Raw genomic sequence first — 6077 nt, 5'->3', positions numbered from 1 at the left:
ATGGGACCTGCATTTGGAATTTCATAATTGATTCTAAAAATATGTTTTAAATAGAACCCCAAGATCAAGGATCAATTTACAACACAATGAGGGTTGGAAAAATAAAATAAGCTATCATGCAACAAGATTCCCACAATTGGAGCTAAAAGAATGAACATGGTAGCATCTTAAATTAATGATTTCTCTAAAATAAAACTCTCTTATTCAAAGAAAATTATGCCATGACATTCCTTAAAAAAATCCTCACTACTAAGTCTAAAACATCACTCAAAATTGAGCTCAAAATATCAAGATAAAAGCTTTGAAAATTAAAGATAAATTAAATCCGAAAATGACTAAAGGTAGAAACTAGTTTCATCAATTTATCTTACACGAAGCCTCTTCTCAAGTTTCCGAGCTCACCAACGGATTCTCCATGAAATTCTCTTTATTCAAGACCTTTAAATTGGCATATTTGAGCTTAAAACGAAAGAGAAATAGAGGTTTGAAGTTGGAACTAAATGTCGAGTCTCATCCATGGTCTTTTATTAAAAGACCAAAGTAAGGCCTTCTCAAGCGAGATCTAAGTACCCCGCGAACGCGGCCTAAGTGGCCCTTGAATGCATCCTAAGTGCCCCACGAATGGGGAGGTCAGAGATGATGGCCTTTGCGAACGCAGCTTGTGTTACATGAATGTGGAGGCAAAAGCCTCACACCTCCACGAACATAGAGGCAAAACACACATACCTCCGTGAATGCAGCCATGCCCCCGCAATATGGATAACAAGAACCTGAGACTTTGTGAACGCGACCTAAGGTCCACAATCATGGAGAATAAATTCTACTGTACCACATATCAACTGAAATGTTAATTTCTCTCAAGTTTAAATATTTCGATGGGGTGCTCAGAATTTATTCAGAATCCCGTGCGTGTAAAGGAGAAATGTTATCCCACTAAATTTGATGTTTCATACTCAATGGCGCAGTTAAAATTTCCATATGAGGTTGTTACGACTGCAACTGGGTCCTACACCAGGGCTATTTTGTGCCAAATTCCTATATGGTCCTCACGATTAGATCAAAAAGCTCGGGATATGAATGGGTATTCTAGATAAAACTCAACAATACAAAGCTAACCATACTGTCAGAATTTTTATCCTAGTGTGTTTTCCAAAAATGTTGACTGAAGTCAACCATAAGACAAATTTCAAAGGAAAAATCTTCAAATGGCCTGAAACTCATAATGATTGCCTCGGTAGTAATACCGACCATGATAGTAGCCTAATTTCACTATTTGGGAGCTAATGGAATAATCATAATTTTATTTTGAGGTTATTTTTCTGAAGTTATAATTGAAGTCAACTTTTCAAGTAATTAAGGCTCCAAAATAGGGAAGTGAGTCTCAAACCCAAACAAACGATCAGGCCACCAAGTACTAGTGCCAACAGGTCATAAATTACATGGGGTCACTATAGGAATTATCTAAACGATAAAATGGAAGCAGTATTAGAAAAAAGACATGGAGGGTCATTACATAGGAAATGTTTATATATGATACAAGTGATGAAAGGGTGACAAGACTGAGTATGTAGGCCCGATTGATAAGAGAGGTTTTAGGCTAATTTTCTTGACATGTTCTTTTCTCTAAAGTTTGGGGGAGAAAAGGTCTAAGAGTTCATCGACTTGAAGCAGGATGAGATGACTGTGAAGGAGTAAACTTAATTGTTAAGGAGTATTCAAGCCCGATCCCATCTTCTACTAGTGCTTCGATGCCTATGTTTAACAACGATAAAAGGCTAGTCCTTAAGTCTCATGGTAGTATCACTAGTGGTCGTATATGCTTGTCTGTCATAAGTGTTTTATGAATCACCCGGGAGAGTATATGGCCGATACTGATAGGTATTTTGGATATAAAAAGAAGGGTCACATATTGGGGATTGCCCATCTGCCTTAGTTAAGGGTAGGGATGTTTGCTAGCACACTCAGGCTAATACTTCAGCACCTTTAACATGTCGCCCGACTCAATAGGGTACCTCATTTAGTACTAGTGGGGAACAACACCAAGGTAGGTTTTTTTCTCTGCAAACTTGATAGGATCAGGAGGACTTCCTAAATATAGTCAGGGGCATGTTATGGGTATTTCATCTTGATGTTTATGTATTATTATATCCAGAAGATACCCTTTCTTTCGTGACTCCTTATATTGCATTGAATTTTGATATCAGTCTTGAATTCCTGTTAGAACACTTTTTAGTCTCTACTCCTATTTGTGAGTCAGTTTTAGCTAAATAAGTCACCTTAGTTGACTTAGTAGAGTTAGATATGGTTGATTTCAACAACATTCTTAGCATGGACTAGTTAAATGTTTGTTATGCCTCAGTCGACTGTAGAACCTGATTCATTAAATTTCAGTTTTCGAATAAGCTAGCCATAGAACAGAAAGGTAGTACTTTAGTGACTATAGATCATTTTCTCTTTTATCTTAAAGATAGAAAGATGATTTCTAAAGATTTCTTTTACCATATGGTTAGGGTTAAGAATTTCAATTCAGAAACCTCAACCCTTTAGTCAGTTTACATTGTGAATGAAATCCTAGAAGTGTTTCTTGAAGATCTTCTAGATGTCCCTCCCAAAAATGAAACTGACTTTAGCATAGACCTTCTTCCAAATACCCATCCTATCTATATCCTTCCTTATAAGAATGTTTCAGCTGAGCTTAAGGAGTTAAAAGATCAGTTGAAGAAACTTCTGGATAAAGGTTTCATCTGACCTAACATCTTTCCATGGGATGGTCCTTAGTTTATTTCATGCATAAGAAATATGGTTGTCTCAGAATGTGCATCGATCGCTTCACTTGAACAAGGTCACAATCAAGAATTAGTATCCCATCCTTAAGATTGATGATTTCTTCGACCAGCTTTAGGGAGCCAACTTCTTCTCAAAGTAAACCTAGTATCGATCTATAATAAGCTCAGAGTAAGAGAATGTGACATTTGAAAGAGAGACTTCAATACATGACATAGTAAATATGAATTTGTGGTTATATCTACTAGACTAACGAATGTTTTTTTAACTTTTAAAGATTTGATGAACAAAGTGTTCAAACAGTGTTTGAATATGTTTGTCATTTTCTTCATGGATGACATCTTGGTTTATTGTTAGAGCAAGAATGAGCATGCATTCCATTTGATAATTGTTTTGTATATTCATAAGGACCTTCAGTTATTTGGTATGTTCGATAAGCGTGAGTTTTGGTTGAGGTTAATAGGGTTCTTTGGCCACATTATATTTTTGAGAGGGAATACAAGTTCATCCTCAAATTACCAAAGAAGCTAAGTGTTATCCTAGACCTCTTTCTCCTCTCAGATATCAGGAGTTTCTTATTTTTAAAAGTTTACTATAGACGAGTTGTGGAATAGTTTTCCTCTATTGCTTCTCTATTATAAAGATTGAATCAGAAGAAGGTAAAATTTATGTGGTCTGATGCTTTGGGAAGATTTTTTAGGATTTGATTACTCGACTTACTACAACCCTAGTTTTGACTATACTAGAGGGTTTAGAAGGTTTCATAGTGTATTTTGATGCTTCTAGAATTGTTCTTTGTTGTGTAATGATCCAATATGGCAAGATCATAACTTATGCTTCCAAGTAACTCAAGTTTCATGAGAAGAACTACCTCACACATGATCTTAAGTTGGAAGCAATAATATCTACCTTAAAGAGTTTGAGGCACTACCTTCATAGTGTGCATGTTGATGTGTTTACAAATTATAAGATCCTACAGTAAGTGTTTAATTAGAAAGACCTAAATCTTTTCTAGAGAAGAGGGCTTGAGTTATTAAAGAATTATGACATGAGTGTTTTATAACATCCGAGTACGGCCAATATGAGGGCAAATTCTCTTAGTAGATTTTCTATGAATAGTGTTGATCACATTGAGGATGAGTAGAAGGAGTTAGTGTGCGATGTGCATATGTTTTTTTGAGAGGGCTTGAGTTATCAAAAAATTGTGACATGAGTATTATATACTATCCAAGTACGGCTAATGTGGTGGAATATGCTCTTAGCAGGTTGTCCATGAATAGTGTTTCTCACATTGAGAATGAGAAGAAGGAGTTAGTTCATGTAATGCACATGCTTGGTCTCTTGGGAGTCCGTCTTATAGATATAGAGGATGGTGCAATTATTGTTAAAACTGCATCACAATTGTCTCTTGTGATGGAACTTAAGTAAAAGTATAATGATGATCCAAATATGGTTGAGTTGAAAAGTTCTCGAAAAGGCTATTAAGGCTTTCTCCAAAGTGAGAAATGGTATGCTTTGTTATCAGGGTTGGTTGTGTATTCCTGATGTTGATGGATTGAGGCAACACATACTATCATAAGTGCACAATTCTCCATAATCTATTTACCTAGGAGCCATTACGATGTAATGTAATCTGCCGGAAGTCTATTGGTAGAATAGGATGAAGAAGCATATTGCAAATTTTGTGGCTTAAGTGTCAAAATTGCCAACAAGTTAAAGCTGAGAATTAGAAATAAAGTGGTTTGACTCAGTATATCTGTAATCCTACTTGGGAGTGGAAGGATTTGAATATCGACTTCATCATAGAATTGCCTCGTATACGTCAATAGTGATTCTATATGCATGATTGTAGATCGAATGACTAAGGCAACACACTTCCTCCCTATTAAGACTTTCTATTCATCCAAGGATTATGATTAAATTTACATTTGATAGTTGGATAAATTGGATGGAGTCTTATTATCTATCATCGTAGATAGAGGTACTCAGTTTACCTCTTATTTTTTAAGATTGTTTCTGAAAAGTCTTGGTACTTAGGTTTAGCTTACAATATCTTTTCACCCATAGATAGATGGCCAGACCAAATAGATTATTCAAAACATGGAAGATATGTTAAGAGCTTGCATAATCGACTTTAAGGGTAATTGAGATGATCATTTTCCAATGATTGAGTTTGCTTATAATAAAAGTTACCACTCTAGTATTTATATGGCTTTATTTGAGGCACTCTATGGTAGGAGGTGTAGGTTTCCTATAGGGTTATTTGAGATTGATGAAGAGGCTTTGATAAGACCCAAGTCAGTTTATGAGGCTATGTAACGAGTTTAACCTATAAGAGAAAGGTTGAGGACATCCCTGAGAAGGCAGATATCCTATGTTGATTTATAGAGAAGAGAGCTTGAGTTAGATGTGATGATTGGCTTTATCAGAAAATTTCACCGATGAAAGAGGTTATAAGGTTTGGTCAGAAAGGAAATATTTGTCCCAAATATATTGTCCCTTACATAATTATGAGACATTTCAATAAGGAGGCATATGAGTTAGATTTTTCCACCGAGCTACAATTAGTGCACCCAGTGTTTCATTTGTCCTTGTTGAAGAAGTGCATTGGTGATCCAAAATTAGTCATGCCATTAGAGAGAGTTGGTGTAAAGTAAAGTCTTTCTTATGAAGAGAGACCTATTGAGATTCTTGACTCTCAGGTTCATAAGTTGAGGAACAAGGAAGTTGCTTCAGTGAAAGTACTTTAGAGGAATAAGTTAGTTGATGGAGCTACTTGGGAAGTCGAAGCAAATATGATGGCTAAGTATCCCCACCCTTTTTTTATTCGAGTTTTGTTCCCATATTTGGTAATAGTTCCTCCAGAGTACTCTATTTAGATTCATGCCCCTCAGATATTTTAATGTCCTTTAGTTATTCTCATGATTCTGAATGCATGCATGTTCATAAAATTACTTAAGTCTTCATGTTTTAGTTCGGTGTAAGTCACTCAAATAATTTCAGTGTTTAGTCTTTCAGTATTGGATTGTAGATCTTTCCCTACTCTTTTCAACCTTGTTAGACTCAATTCGAGGAAGAATATTCCAAAGAAGGAATATTGTAAATGTCACAACCCAAGCTAGGCCCTAGGCGTGACACGACAATTAGAATCCCGAAGGACTCCAACAAAGACTCTTAGCATATCATACATGAGCATACATAAGGTATATGAAGGCATAAAGCTAAATATTTGTAAGACCTTGGAATTGTGAAAGGTATTAAACTAAGGAGCAAAGAATGAATTCTCAGAAAGT

Source organism: Solanum dulcamara, chromosome 3, assembly GCF_947179165.1.
Source record: "Solanum dulcamara chromosome 3, daSolDulc1.2, whole genome shotgun sequence".
NCBI classification, from domain to species: domain Eukaryota; kingdom Viridiplantae; phylum Streptophyta; class Magnoliopsida; order Solanales; family Solanaceae; genus Solanum; species Solanum dulcamara.
The sequence above is the reverse complement of the archived record's forward strand: the minus strand, read 5'-3'. Positions refer to the sequence as shown.